The 14,917-nt window shown below is 43.8% G+C and overlaps 1 protein-coding gene across 7 annotated transcripts in view; it reads left to right on the top strand.

Moving 5' to 3' along the window:
• The window catches only part of DLGAP1 (DLG associated protein 1), a 2,415,981-nt gene that overhangs the window by 503,800 nt on the left and 1,897,264 nt on the right, over positions 1 to 14,917 (top strand). The window lies entirely within an intron of this gene.

Genomic DNA, 14,917 nt, shown 5'->3' on the forward strand with positions numbered 1-14,917 from the left:
TTTCTAAACTGGTGTGGAGTTCTTTTGTGGTGTCCTCACTGTGTTACTGTGTGTGTGCACAAATACTGTACACATTGCCCCTTTAGTTGAGCCTGACTACTCTGTACCAAGCTACCAGAGGGTAAGCCCAGCTGCACCTTTAGTGTGTGTCTTCCTTGCCCTGACTAGGATTGTGGTGCCTATTTGGGCAGAGTGCTAGCCTCTGCCAACTCCAGACCCAATTTCTAACAAAGAGTTTCCACTTCAGGGACAATGGTTTAGCAACTACACTTTCAATATGTTGCTTTTGCTTCATTGCTTCCTTTCTCCTCTTATACTGCTTCATGTGTCATACCAAATTCTGTATTACCCTACTACAAAACATTCTAACTCATATTTCCTTAAATTGTTTCTGTCGTCTTGTTGAACTGTCTCTTTGCTCACTTTCAATTTCACATACTCCTTCTCCTTTCTGAGCTGATTTTAAAGCTCGCTTTTCAATTACATGATTTTGAATATTTTTACATTTTCCCACATACTATTTTAGGAATCTCCTTTGTTATCCTACTAGCAGCTCTTTAAGCACATGCTCCACATTATGCCCCTTTTCACTTTAAGTTTTAAGCACATAGTATTCTTTCTTCTTCTTTTTTCTTCTTTTAGACTTTTTTAGCATTGTCAATTGTCCTTTGTAATTGGATGTAGATATCCAAAAAACAAATAAAGAGTACACATAGCTTTACATTACATACTATTAAATTATCTAATCTAAACAATTAAGTAGGTAAAAAAGCAGTTGTGTCAGTGGGTAAAAGGCTGCATAAGTGTGTCAGTTTGGACATATAAATGTGTTTATGAATTAGTGTATGGATGACTGACTTGGTTCTCTCATATTTTGTGTTTGTATCTAAATTAGTGTATGAGTGAGTCTGTATGAATGTTACTAGATATATAAGTGACAACGTAAGTGTGTAACTGACTCACTTAGTATGTCTTTCAGACACTAAACAGGAATGTAAGTGTCTGTATGATTTGCTTACTGGCTGTACTAGTGAGCATTTGAGTATGTAACTGTGTGTGAGAGTGGTTCTGTTTCTGATGAGTATTTAACTCCTATGTAAACATGTGAGTGGATGTGCAACTGCCTCTGTCGCCCTCTGACTGAATGTGTGAGGAGCTCTATGGTTTTGAAAATAGATATGTCAGCAGCTTGATCGGTGGGTGACTGGTTGTAAACCTGGGTGTATGGTTGTATACATCTATCTGTAACAGGGTTATTCATAGATACATAAATGGCTGTATTTCTGTCTGAGGGAACCACACAGTACCTGTATGGGGTTGTGAAAGAGTATGTTAGTGAATGTACAAGTGAGCAAATATGTGTGTGAATGGTTTTATTTGTGTATTTCTCGGTGTGTCAGTTACTTTCTGGCCATACCATTATGGGGATAATAATCACATTTCTGAGACTGAAACTCAGTGTATAAGTACCTGCCTGTGGTTCGGAGTGGGTACAAATTATATACTATTTATTTATTTACTCTAAGCAAGCACATACATCTACTTCCAAAAAACATAAATTTTTGGTAGCTTCATAAAATAACTATTCTTAATCTTTAAAAAGGTTTCTTCCTCCTTTTCTACTCATCATACTTTTCCTTATCATCATGTACCCTCATTTTATATTCTCTTTTACTCTTGTGTGCATTACATACATTTTCTTCCACCTTATATACACACATACCTTTTCATATACATTTTCTTTTTAAATACTTGTAAAATCTCTTTACTGTTCTGCAAATTTTATCTCAGTATCAGTTAGAATCTATTCTCACTGAAAATGTGAAGTCACAAGTACAGGAATGGCATACCACTTGCAAAGGAACCATTAATGGCTACCTTTTCAACTCTGCTTTCAGTGATACTGACGTAAAAAACGAATCACAACTTTCCTTTCATATTTGACTTTTGTTATACTACCTCTGAATGGTCAGACTTTTTTAAACCTGAGTAAGGCTCCTGTTAAGAAGCTCAATTTGGGAGAGGTTTTGTGGGGATCCACAGATCAGCTGCAGCGCTCAGTGTGATCCCCTCCATTCTTGCTGGGTCCACGAATCCAAATGGGAGCCCATAAAACCACTTAGTACTGTGCTTATAAGGCATGGCATTTACAATCTACTTTAAAAAAAATACAAATTTTCTACCCAAACACTCCTTAATCAGCATCATTTTCCATACCACTTTTCTTTCACATTAACAGTCCAGTCTTTTCGTTCCTTTCCCCCCACGCTCTTCTAGCTCTGTTTCCATGGTGAACATGTTTCAAACATTCTCTGCTGCAAATAGGTCAAAAGTTCACAACAATTTCTGTCAGCAGCAAACTAGCTTCAAAATCAACTGTAGCAGGTGTGGTTGACTGTTTGAAAATATAAGTATATCCCAAATAGCATTATTTTTTTTCCTCAAAGCCAATCAAATATAAAGTAACTTTTTTCTCAATATCACTACCTAACTTTAAGCACCCGTACATTTACACCATCCAATCAAATATGTTCCTCCTTTTTAACTTCCTTTCATTTTGAAAACTGTCTCATTCATCTTCCGCTTTCTCAAGTGTGCTTCTCCTGCTTACCTCCAAAATGGTCAGAGTGTGGGTCATAGTTTTGTGTTTTTGGTCAGAGAGACTCCTAGAAAGAGTGGCACTGACAGGGGCTTGGGTTTGTCTAATGTAGACATTACCTGGGTTGGCCAGAGAGGGTTAAAGTGGCATTAACTTCTGCACTTGGTTGAAAGTATTATGGGCTGCCAACATCCAGACCTCATAATTGTGCACTGTAGTGGCAATGACCTAGGCACAATTACTAGGGTAGAACAGGAGTTCTTAATTAAAGATACCTTTGATAAAGGAATGCCACTTTTCCGACACACTGCTTTGGTGTGCTCCTACATTTGTCAAAGGCAAAAGTGGAAGTGGTCAACTGAATTCTGTCCACAGATAGCCCAAGCCAGGAAACAAGTCAATAAAGCTGTTTCTGCGTTTCTCAGAGACCATAACATGGGATCTGTATACCACAACAATTTACACATTGATATGGATGGAATATATGGAAAGGATGGGGTTCATTGCACTGAGAAAGGCAACAGGATACTCCTCAACAACTTGAAAGACTGCATCCTGCTTTATGTGTAATTATCATTTGAGCATCATAAACAAAAAGGCTCCTTTCAGAGCCAATCCTCTTTCCAAGGACAGGTTTCTCTAATTTTCAATCCCTTTTTTCAAATATCTCATTAGGATATGCGGTTCCTTCAAGGATTCACAAACCAAACACACTTATCCAAAGCATAACTGCAACACTTAAGCATGTGTTTGTTGGTGTATGAGTAGTTTTATAAGTGTATAAATGGGTGTGTCAGTAGTGGTATGGATCTCTGAGTGTCTGAGTGGATCTGTGAGTGATAAGACAAAGAGTACACTGTTCCTGGAAAAACTGTCTATAAGGGCGGAGGAGTGTCGGTAATATCATAGGAGTGCCCTCAAGCATCAAATACGACGCTAAGCATCATCATCGGGCTAACTCCTCGTCAGACCGGCACTGCAATATCTGACGGGCCACCACGCAGATGGTGGTGGCACTAGACCGGAGATGGTGTTGCAGATCCAGTGAAGTCTGCAGTACGTGCTGACGAAGGAAGAAAAGGGAGAGTGAAGTGTGTATTAAAATTGGCTCTGAGCACCCAGTGTCTCTATTTAATTGCTCAAGATGAGAGTCAGGCCAAGATTAAAAATAAATGTAGGAGTGCTGAAAGGGAATAATGTCCCCTGTACTCCTAAAGAGAGGTGGAAAGGAGGAGATGTACTCAATCCTAACACTGAAAGGTCGACATGTTTCGCACCTGTGCGGTCAGAAATAGATCCAGTGGCGCTCCTTCAGGACCGTAAATTGCAACTTCTCCTAACAAACCAAAAATAAGTGCTAGAAGGTCACTTACAATACGTGGACAAATTTGTCACAGTCAGTCAACTGTTAGGTCGCCCTGTAAAAAGACAGAAACAGAGATAAAAAAAGATTTTAAAAAAAGACATACATTGGTGTCCGTAGAAAAAAGTGTGAACCATAATCAACGTGGTCGACATCATGACCCTGAGAAAACAGTCAAGCACATTAGACATGACATGAAAGGCTTACCATCCCGTGTGGAGACAAGGCACCATAGGGACGCATAAACCTCAGACCCGAGGAGAAAACACTACATATAGAAGAATGGTGATAAAGTATATAGTCAAGCAAAATAATAATAATTAATGTATTGAAACATATATACATAATCACTAAATGCAGTTCTTTGAATATCTGTGACCTTGTCTGAATAAATTCAAAGTTAATTGTGCATGTCGGGAATTAATACATATTTTGGATTATGAACTCAGTCTGAACCCCCTGGTGATCATGTTGTCGAATGGTATGTGAAAGAAAGGAACAAGAAAGACATGGACGAAATGTCCATCTAGTGTTAATTCTGTCTCAGTCCGACAGTAAATACGGTCATCCGGGGAACAGCCACGTGTTAAAAAGAACATTAGAGTAAACAAATGTGCAACGTTGGCAACATGCTGGCATGCGCTTGCCAACCATTGCTGGTAGCGTGAATGCTGGTACAAAACGGCGCTCAGGTCAACAAGTGTAACATGCTCAGAAGTGCTTTTCAATCATTATTGACGGCATGAAAATGTGCCACTCAATTGCCGTTGAAGGTAAACATCGTTAGTCACACAAAGTATCGTCGTGGCTCTTCAATATACATACGAAAAAAGAAGAACCTACTTGTGATCTTGCGCAGGTCCGCCGTCCACCTACCCGAGGTAGCGTCCCCAAAGACGGAGGTACCGTGTACCCGGAGGGTTTAAAAATGGTGTAGGGCAATTAGCCTAGAATGCCAAACAACGGTGTTTGGGAAAGCAGACACTGAAAAGGGACTAAACAAAGGGGGATGATGGTGCCTATGTAAAGCGGCAGCCATCTTGAAGCAGATCGAAAGCGATTCACAGCAAATCAGTGTATGGCTAAAAGGGATAATTACAATTCATTCAACTGCTATAAAGCGAAAAAAAAGAGAAAAAACGGGAGGGAAGGGGTTGTGCACAATAGAAAACCCCTTTATTGCTGGTCCAAAACCTTATAATGCTGCAAAAAAGGCACTGTCTGGACTGAATAACATAGCTCTGAAAAAAGTATATACCATGAGCAAAGAAGATGCTTAGATGTAGTGAAAAACCTTAAAATGCAAATCGACAAAATGTGATAGGAGGAAAGGCTCTGTCTGGATTGTAAAAGGCTGGTCCTGGAAAGTCTCATGGGCAAGAGACGAACTGCCTCAACAAAAAAGAGAAGTGCAGCCAGGAAAGCCAATAAAAATGATATATATATGATATATCCTCATAAAACACGGCAAGTGAACTACGGTGATAGGGTCCACCAAAGGATGTCATCATTCAGGCCCTCACTAGATGTTTTAAGTTTAAAAATCCAATGTTGTTCAATCCTGAACAAGTATTTAGAGTCATTGTCATTGTATTTAGGGACTTGTAAGACTATCCACCAAAGATCATTGGGACCATGGCTCACTTCCAAAAAATGCGAGCTCAATTTAGTTGTAATGCGGGAACATCTGATATTGCTGCGGTGTTCGTTAATTCTTTGTTTTACGGGTCTTGTTGTCATACCTACATATTGTAAGTTACAGGGGCACGTGATCAAGTAGATACAATGTTGGGTATTGTAATTTGTGTGTTTGTTCAGACGCCAGGCACCTACATATTTAAGATCAAGTACGTCTACCCGTTTGGTCAAGGGACAGACGGTACAGGAGCCACACGGGTAGGGTCCGGAGACAGGGGGTAAATTCCATAAAGTGGACTGATCATGTGAATCACCTTGTTTGCACAGTCGTGTGTGAATCACTAGATCTCTGATGTTGGGAGATCTCTTGAAAGCAAACAGAGGTCTGTTGATCTGTACCCCTCCACTGAGTAGAATGTTCCACCTTTTATTAATGAGTTTTTTCATGGTGTTCGACATGGGAGTGTAAGTAGATACACATGTCAACCGTGTTTGATCATCCTGCGTGGTAGATGCTAAAAGAGCTTCTCGATGGTTATTGCGGGCTCTCTTGTAGGTAGGGTTGATAATCCTGGTGGGGTAATGTCGATGCTGTAATTTGTCTTTCAACTCACGTGCCTGTACTTCAAATGATTGAACTGTGGAACAATTGCGACGCAGTCTCAAGAACTGTCCGAATGGCAGGTTGTCACGTAGAGCTTTTGGATGGTGACTCTCATACAAAAGCAAACTGTTCCGGTCAGTGATTTTATGATAGGTGTCGGTGACCAGTTTACCATTCACAATTTGGATCCTTAAATCTAAGAAAGGTATTTGTGTGCTAGAAACATGCGCTGTAAATCTCAAAAAGGGATCCAGTGTATTAATCCAACTGGTAAATAGGTCAACTGTCTGAAGGGGTCCTTGCCAAATGATAAGGATATCATCTATATCATCCTGATTGGGTCTATGAGTGAGAGTATGAGTGTCAGAATGGGTCTATGAGTGGGTGTGTGACTGTCTCTGAGTGGGCATGTGAGTGTCTGAGTAGGTCTGTGAGTGGGCATGTGAGTGTCTGTGAGTGGGTGTGAGTGTCTGAGTGGCTCTGTGAGTGGGTGTGTGAGTGTTTGTTGGTGTCTGTTTGTGTCCACATTCTCTTAATATGCAGGTTAGCAAATCCACAGATGTTGGTAGTGAACTAACCAACCTCTCTTCGTTTCCCCATCTTGAAGTACAGTTTTGTTTTCTTTGAGGCCCGCTCCAGAGATGAGAGAAAGGGGACCCTGGTAAAGTGAGTGGGAAAGTCGAAATCCTGCCATAATGAAGTTTCTCATAAAATTCAGCTTGTTTTGCTAAATTGGTGGCCAAGCATGGTTAACAGAAACAGAGGCCGATTTCTCACAATTTACTGTCCAGTGCAAAATGTAATTTCACTGGAAAGATGCACTTTTCTCAGCACAAACACCACTCTGCACTAATTTCCACCACTTTGCATCAAAGGGTTGTTACATGAGTGTTGTGTAATTTTGGCAGATTTCAGCAACCACTTGTAGTTTCTAAAGCAGAGAGAGAGTAATTAAGTTAGCCAGACTGGGCTTTTCATTGAAACATAATCCCTCCTTGAAGTGTTACTAACAGGGAGAAATGTTTTCATTTCTCCAAATAATCCACAAATGCATGTGTGTTGCACTGTACAGCACACATACAATTTTTAGAATGTTTAAAAATTTGTATAGGATTTTGTTCTAGAAGGGGTTTCATTCAGTATAAATCTTATGCGAGCTAGAACTAGCACAAATCTGCACCAGTGTGCAAAGTTTGTGTGTGGGTTAGGCAGCCTATTTGTACGCCATCACAGTAGTGCACAGCAACAGGTCATTTTTCATAAAGGTGACCCTACACCGCTTTTTACCTGGTGTGCACTGCAGCACAGCAACTTTGGTTGCTATGCTGTGTTGCACTAAAAATAATAAATGTGCTCCTCAGTATGCATACCTTAAGGACTGCTCTGCCAAATAACCTCAGTTCTTTCCTGCTGTCACACTAGCACAGACACATAGGGCCAGATTTAAGAAGGCCCGAGTGCCGCCTTGCGCCACCTTAGCATAATTTTCTTTACACTAATGTGGCGTTAGGTTGGCAAAAATGCTGCGCCATATTTACAAAGCGGTGAAATGCATGCATTGTGCCACTATGTAAACTCTGGCCCCACATTATGCCTGCCCCAGGCATAATGTATGTAAGGGGGGGCTTTCTGGCATTAGGAGGCCCAAATAAATGGCACAGTGAAATCTATGGGATTCCACTGTGCCATTTCTAGCGTCGTTTTTTAATTCTGCCTTAGGCAGGTGTTGAAATGAGGCTCCAGTTATTTTCAATGGGCCTCCTTTCACTTTGCAGTATTAGCATCAATATTTTTGGCGCTAATCCTGCAAATGCCAAACTAGCATCAACTTTTGTGACACTAGATCCCTAACATGTGCCATGGTGCGCGGTATCATAAATAGGGCGCACACATGGTGGCGTTAGGGGGATGCAATAACATGATGCGCCACTTTTCATAAATGTTGGAAGGTGGGTCATTAGTTGTGAGCCCTGCACAAGTAATGAGTCCGCACATGACCGCCACTGGGAACCAAATACCCCATTGTAGCGCTTGACTCTCATAGGGTAGCGTTGCAGAGCAGTCCAAGGCTTACTCAAGGGAGGTGGTGTGGGCTAGTAATCCCCATTCACGAGCACACAAACATGACTTTCAATAAATGATTTTCCAGTCTGTGCTTTTTCTTTTGATAAAGTAAAAGTAAATTTATTACTCACACACACTACTCAATACTATGCAGCAATCTACAAATATACACAAAGTAATGGAATCACTCTGGGAAAACATTGTGTAATCTCTCATGTCTCCTCAAGGGAGGATATAATCCACCAACCCACATGGCAAAACAATCCCCAGTGTCCCCCCTTGTGACATTTGAACATTTGACAGTAAGGTGAAATGAACATACCTACATTTGCAATTAAATACATCTATTATGCCAAGAGACGGCTGTCAGTATCATTATTCAAATTAGCATCATCGGAGAACATATAGGATCATATTCAAGCAATTTAACCATTAGGATTACTTTGGGGTTTGTCCTAATTGACCAGCAAATAACAGTTCAATACATTGGGTAATACTCGCCTACACTTCTAGTAGGCACAGTCCCACAAGCTGGAATAAAAGTTCACATAAGCTTGGGGTCCAACCACAGTTGGCACACCCTTGGGGGGTTATCCTTCTTTTGTCCCTCCCTACCTAGGGTGGGGACACAAATGACATTGGTGGGAGGCTGCGCTGCTCCTGCAACTCCCCTTGTCCCTGGGCGTGAATTTGGTGGTAGTCCCATCTTCCTGGGACCACCACAAGCTTGTTTAGGGGACCATCCCCCGACTCAAGCCCCGCAAAGCATGCTGGGGTGGCCGCATATTGAATGAGCGGCTCTCCCGCTGCGCTGGGGAGAGCTGCGTTGCTGCCCAAAGCCGATGCTGGTCCCTGGGGGGTGCCGGTCCCACCCAGGCACCCCCGCACCAGATAAAGTCTCCCTCGTTAGAGGGCGGTGCAGGGAGCCCACCCCTGGTCGCCTCCGCCTGCTCCCCGCACGGCCAGCACCTCTGTGTGCTGCCGCAGGAGCTGGCCTTCTCTGTGTTGTCTGCCCGCTCCAGGGCGCAGACTAATGGAGGATCGCGGCTGGATGGGCTGCTTGGGGGAGTGCCACAGCACTCCCCCTTCCTCCCTGCAGCTTTGGTGCCCTGGGATGGGGTCCGGGGCCCCTCTGCGTCTCTGCGGGGAGCGTGACGGCGCTCCCCGATGTCATAATCTTCTTGGGGCCCCGGGATGGGGCCCCTCCTGAGGATCTTCACAAGGGGTGCGATGGCGCCCCCGACTTGACTTCTGCTGGGGGCCCCACGATGGGGTCTGGGGCCCCCCAGGCCAACCTTCACGGGGAGCGCGACGGCGCTCCCCGGCTTCTGCTTCACTGCCGGCTCCTTCACAGCCGGCGGCCATCTGGCGGGGTGCGCGACAGTGCCCCCCACTCCTCATTCTTCACGGGGCCCCGGGATGTGGTCCGGGGCCCCGCCTCACATCTTCAAGGAGAGCGCTTTGGCGCTCCCCGGCTTTACTTCGGCCGCAGGGGGCCCTGGGATGGGGTCCGGGGTCCCTACCCACCGCAGCAGGGGGAGTGCCGACAGCACCCCACCCCCATCGACTCACATCAGGCCGGGCTTCACGGGCCCCGGGATGGGGTCCGGGGACCCTTACTTTTCCAGAAGGGTGGCACAGTCTTGAGCAGCTGCGTAGCCCCACGCGCTTCGTAGCTGCTTCTCCAAAGGTCAAAAGTCGCCTTCCTTTTTCCTGGGATATCTCGGGCCCCCAAGGGCCGATTTTCATCATTCTTGTGTCGTTTTGCTCCTGGTGATAAGCCCTTGCCACCAGGAGCACTCTCCTAAGGCCTCCTGGCCTCGAAGGGTCCCAGATCATAGGGAGCCAGTCCCACTGACTCCCTGCACCAACCTTTCCTCTGGGTTCCCTCTTTTCCTTCTGGGCAGCGCGCTCTCCTTGCGCTAGCCCAGTCCTTCCCCCAACTAGTCCTCTAGGGGGGTAAGTGGGCCAGCTTGTCTGGCCCTGGCATTCGCCTTGCTGGCCTGGAATCCTTCAGGGACAGAGTCCCTGCCCCAAGGGCAGTCAGGAGGTCCTTCCTTCCAGTTATCCATGACGCCCGTCTGCAGTCCCAATGTCCAGCAGTGAAGCACAGCCAAGAGAGAGAGCTCTCCCCTCTGCAGGACCTTTTAAGTGAGGGCGGAAGTGTCCAGCAGGTCTACACCTCTGGCCTATCCAGATGTGCCACATCACTTCCTTGCCCCCGTCCCCTCCTTCTTGCACAGTCTTCTGGGATAGCTCAAAATGGCATCCTCCAGGAGTTAGTTGCCACATATGTGCTCTGAAAGTCTCAGCCCCTCCTCACTGACATTCCTTGCAGGGCCTCTCCAGCCTGCTCCTGGCACGGAATGACAGCTGGCTGATTGATGCAAGGCCCTGCTCAAGCAACTGGACAGGGCAGTAATTGGCCCTAATCCTGAGTTGAGTCAGAGAAAGATGACATCCATGGATGACCCATAAATTGTGCAACTATGCTCTTGTAACCTACTGCATCATGCTTTTCTTACAGGTTACAGTGTACTTTGGTGTGACTCTGGTCTCGGTGGACCCCAGAGAACTGGAGTTGTACCCTAGGCCCTCCTTTCCCATTGAAATTTAATGGAGTATCCCTACAATGCAAATACCTTAAATACACTGACATTGGCATTGAACTGAGTGTCCCTACAGTGAAAAGACAGTAAGCACACTGACTCTTCCTCACATGTATACACCCCTCTCGTGAGACCTACTCCAGGTCACCACCCACTCTGCATAGTTCCTCCTGCACCAGGCTTACCTAAGTGCAGTTCTTAGGCTGCGCACACCAGGAATCCTCCTCCCACAGCCCTCACATGGGTGCACATCCATGTGCACACATGATCACATGTAACCTGCCCCGGGCCTCCTGCCCTTGCTGCGCCACAGCAGCCTTTCCGTAGCACGGCGGCACCGGCGGTAAACACGCATAGTCCATTTTACCATGTGTTTGATGTGCGTTAGTCCCCTCATAGGAGGCTTCCTCACAGTAAAAAGTCAAAAGCCAGGTGGTCAAAAAGCAAAAAATCAGGGCAGACTTGATGGTCAGAACCGTCCTCTAACAATAAATTTGCCCCATAGTGTCTGTGTGAGTGTCCCTGTGAGAAGGTTTTAGAACCTGCTCCTATGGCTAGACACAGCTCACCTCTGCAGCAGATTTAAACTTAATACTTTTGTATGTCAATTTAAGTAGCTCCCCATACTCATAATAGTCTGTTTCTAGAAGCTCCTGATGTTATGGAAAATGAGGCCTAGAGAGGCTACTTAATTTACTCAGGATAATACAGTGTAGGGAAGACAGGAATGCATAACTTGAAATAACACAAATCAATAATATAACATGTGTTTGTGTAGAGGTGTGAATATCGGCACATCATGCATGGCAAGTTATATATGATTTTAGTATTTCACCTGCATGTGTATTTTATATTCCGTTCTCTAATGTTTTTCAATTTTTTTCTCCTACCGTCCATACAGAGCCTGTTATCTTTAGCCTATAAGGCACTTTATAAAGTATAAAACTGATGTATGATTATTTGTGTCTGTTGTGTGTGTCAGTAGATATCTTCAGGGATGCAGTGTGTGCTGCTGCCTGCACCTTTGTCAGAATTACATGTGTCTGAATGTACTTTGGCAGGCCTGAAGAAGAAATGGTAGTAGGGAGAGACACAAAAACAATAAAAGCATGTCTAATGACATAGAGGAAATGCATGCTGTTTACTTGTATATCAACAATGCTAAGGTGTGAGATGGGATATAAACATACAGGGCCCGATTTAGAAAGGTAAACTTAGACTTTTGTCTAGACTTAGACCAAAAGTATAAGTGTACGACTTTGGGAGTTCACAAAGGGCATTTACAAGTAGTATCTTTACATCCATACTCGGATCGATTCTCCACACTTAGGGTGGGGACTCCACACTTGCAGGGTAATCTCCACACTTGTGGCAGAGAATTCTCACTAGAGCCGGAAAACAAAAATCTCAATATGTACAACCAAAGTGACATAAAATAAATCACTTATAATATAAAATAACTACATGTAGGCACTGGCCAGTAACGTGTGGATGTGTAAGATATATACTGCAGTGGTAAATGTTCTGTCACAAATACATACCATATGAAAACACTGCAAGACTGTTGTAATACTACATAACTGCACTTAAACATCTTTACTAAATCACATGTAACCCACAATCATGGGTCATGCAAAATCTTCCACAGTTCAATTGTAAAGGTAATATATGACTCCAAATCTATGAACAGACATCAGAATCCTAAGTTTCTCCAAACACACCACACCTGTGTCAATGATTACCATCCCTCCCCCTAGCTCCAGCTGGAAGTCGTTAGCCAATCACAGTCTGGTTGCAGATATCAAATCTGATCTACCACACACAACCCATTTCAGATCTGTCAACATGTCATTCAATGTGGGTTGCTCCTAGTCGTGGGACAGAATAATGTGAGGAGAAGGAGGAGAGCAGAGAGAATCTTCAGGTGAAGGATTAACCTCTTTGGGATGTCCAACCAAGATGTCAGGGCCAGATTCAAGTTTCTTCCTTATGTCATCTTGGAAATGGTTTCTGAATTCGAGCAGGATATTAATTCTGTGACCTGCCGCTCCCATGCCATCCCAGCCTATATCAAGATCCAAGCAGCTCTCCATTTCTTTGCCACTGGCTCATTCTAGAGCATGTCCAGTGACATTGTGGCTGTATCACGGGCAAGCCAGTCCCGATGCTTGCATCGGTTACTGAGCTGCATAAATAGGAGGGTGCACCAGTACATGTGTATGCCCCACACACTGACAGGGAGGCAATGGTTTGCCAGGGATTTTTACATCTTATCCTGCTTACCACGTGTGGTTGGTGCAATGGATTGCACTCATGTGGCACTTCAGCCACCTCACCACAATGCCCACATCTTCTGCCACAGACACCGCTGGCTCTCCATTATATGCAGGTTATCTGTGATGCCAGTAGCTGCTTTACAGATGTGCATGCAGTGTTTCCCAGTAGTACACATGACTGCTACATATTCCGCAGGTCACCTCTGGCCAAGTGGCTGGCAGCGGAAGAATTTGGCAACATGTGGCTTTTGGGTAAGTTCACAAACTACAGAGACGTTTGCACATGTGTAAAATTGTTTTCATGCACATCCATCACAATGTAATTATTTTTTGATACACATACATTATGCCAACAGACACTGCATATATCATTTATATCTTAGTAACTTAGTAACCAAAATCTCTAAATTTCCTTCCCCAGGTGATGCTGCATATGCACTCTCCCTTCTTCTCCTTACACCATACACTGTACCTCAGCAGAGTCATGCTTCATATGTCTTGGCCATAAATGAGTGTGCTGCTGTACTCCCCTGAAGTTGTGCGCAAGATTATAGTAGCCTGCTGTGTCTCACACAACATTGCAGTAAATCATAACTTACATATACCTTTGAATTCCCACCTAGGTCTGAATCCAGAGAACTGGGCCATTATACAAAACAGAGGGCAGGGTATGTAGATGCATGGCAAACTGGTTGACACTTTTTTTCTCTTGAGCCACTAGTACTGTTACAGACTTTATGTGGTTGCACAGTCTGTTGTCTATGATGACTGGTGGACATTTAACAATCTGCCCCATATGCTCTATCCTGGGATTTCTCTGTAAGCCATACATACAGTATAGTTTGTCAACAACAGATGTTTTCAAGAGTCTAAAGTCCATGCTAAAGATTTTGTGTCCACGTCAGTGTAGTGTGTGACAAATTTGCAAATGACTTAATTGCCTAAGGGGAGTATATGTCAATTAATTTGTATGATCTTCCTAGACAATGAACATCTTAAACATTCTACACACCAAGTACCATAGACCAGGTGTACAAAAAAGTCAGTTTGTGATACCTAATAGCTATTTTTTGTGATTCACTATTAGACCATCACAAACAGCGATATACTAATGAGTCTGTGACACATTCTGCAATTCTCAGTGGGTCCCAAATAGACCTATCTCATTAATGTTCACAAAGTGGATCTCGGTTTACAACCAATTGGAAATGGCACACATAACAGGGATGGTGGCCTGCTGGGGTCAGCAGATTACCATGACTGTGATTGTTTTTTTAATAAAGCTTTATTTTTTTTAAAGGAAAACAGGATATGTTTAAAAAAGAAAAACTGAAAAGTTTTTTTTTAATTTCTTAAGAGTAGGCAGTGGTCCTTTGGACCACTGCCTGCTCTTAAAAATGATTGCACAACATTCACAAATGGAAAAGAGTCCCTTAAGGACTTGATAAAGTGTGAATGTTTTGCGACTGCATTTCAGTCGTAAAACATTCACACATACCAATGTGATTCGGTATAAGAAAGGGACGCCCTAAACATGCCCCTTCCTGTTGCCGAATCGCAAACACTATTTGCAATTCGATAATAGGTTACTGAACCACAAATAGGGCCTCTATAGATAGGAAAATGTTTTTTTACGGTCCCAAATGGCCCGATTCTGCAAATCTGTGAATCAAAGGATGTCCAACATGTGGTCAGGTTAGTGTACATACGTGGCCGATCACACTGCAGCATTGAGGTGTTCGATGCAGATGGGCAATGCAAAAG

This window comes from Pleurodeles waltl, chromosome 2_2, assembly GCF_031143425.1.
Source record: "Pleurodeles waltl isolate 20211129_DDA chromosome 2_2, aPleWal1.hap1.20221129, whole genome shotgun sequence".
Lineage (NCBI taxonomy): Eukaryota > Metazoa > Chordata > Amphibia > Caudata > Salamandridae > Pleurodeles > Pleurodeles waltl.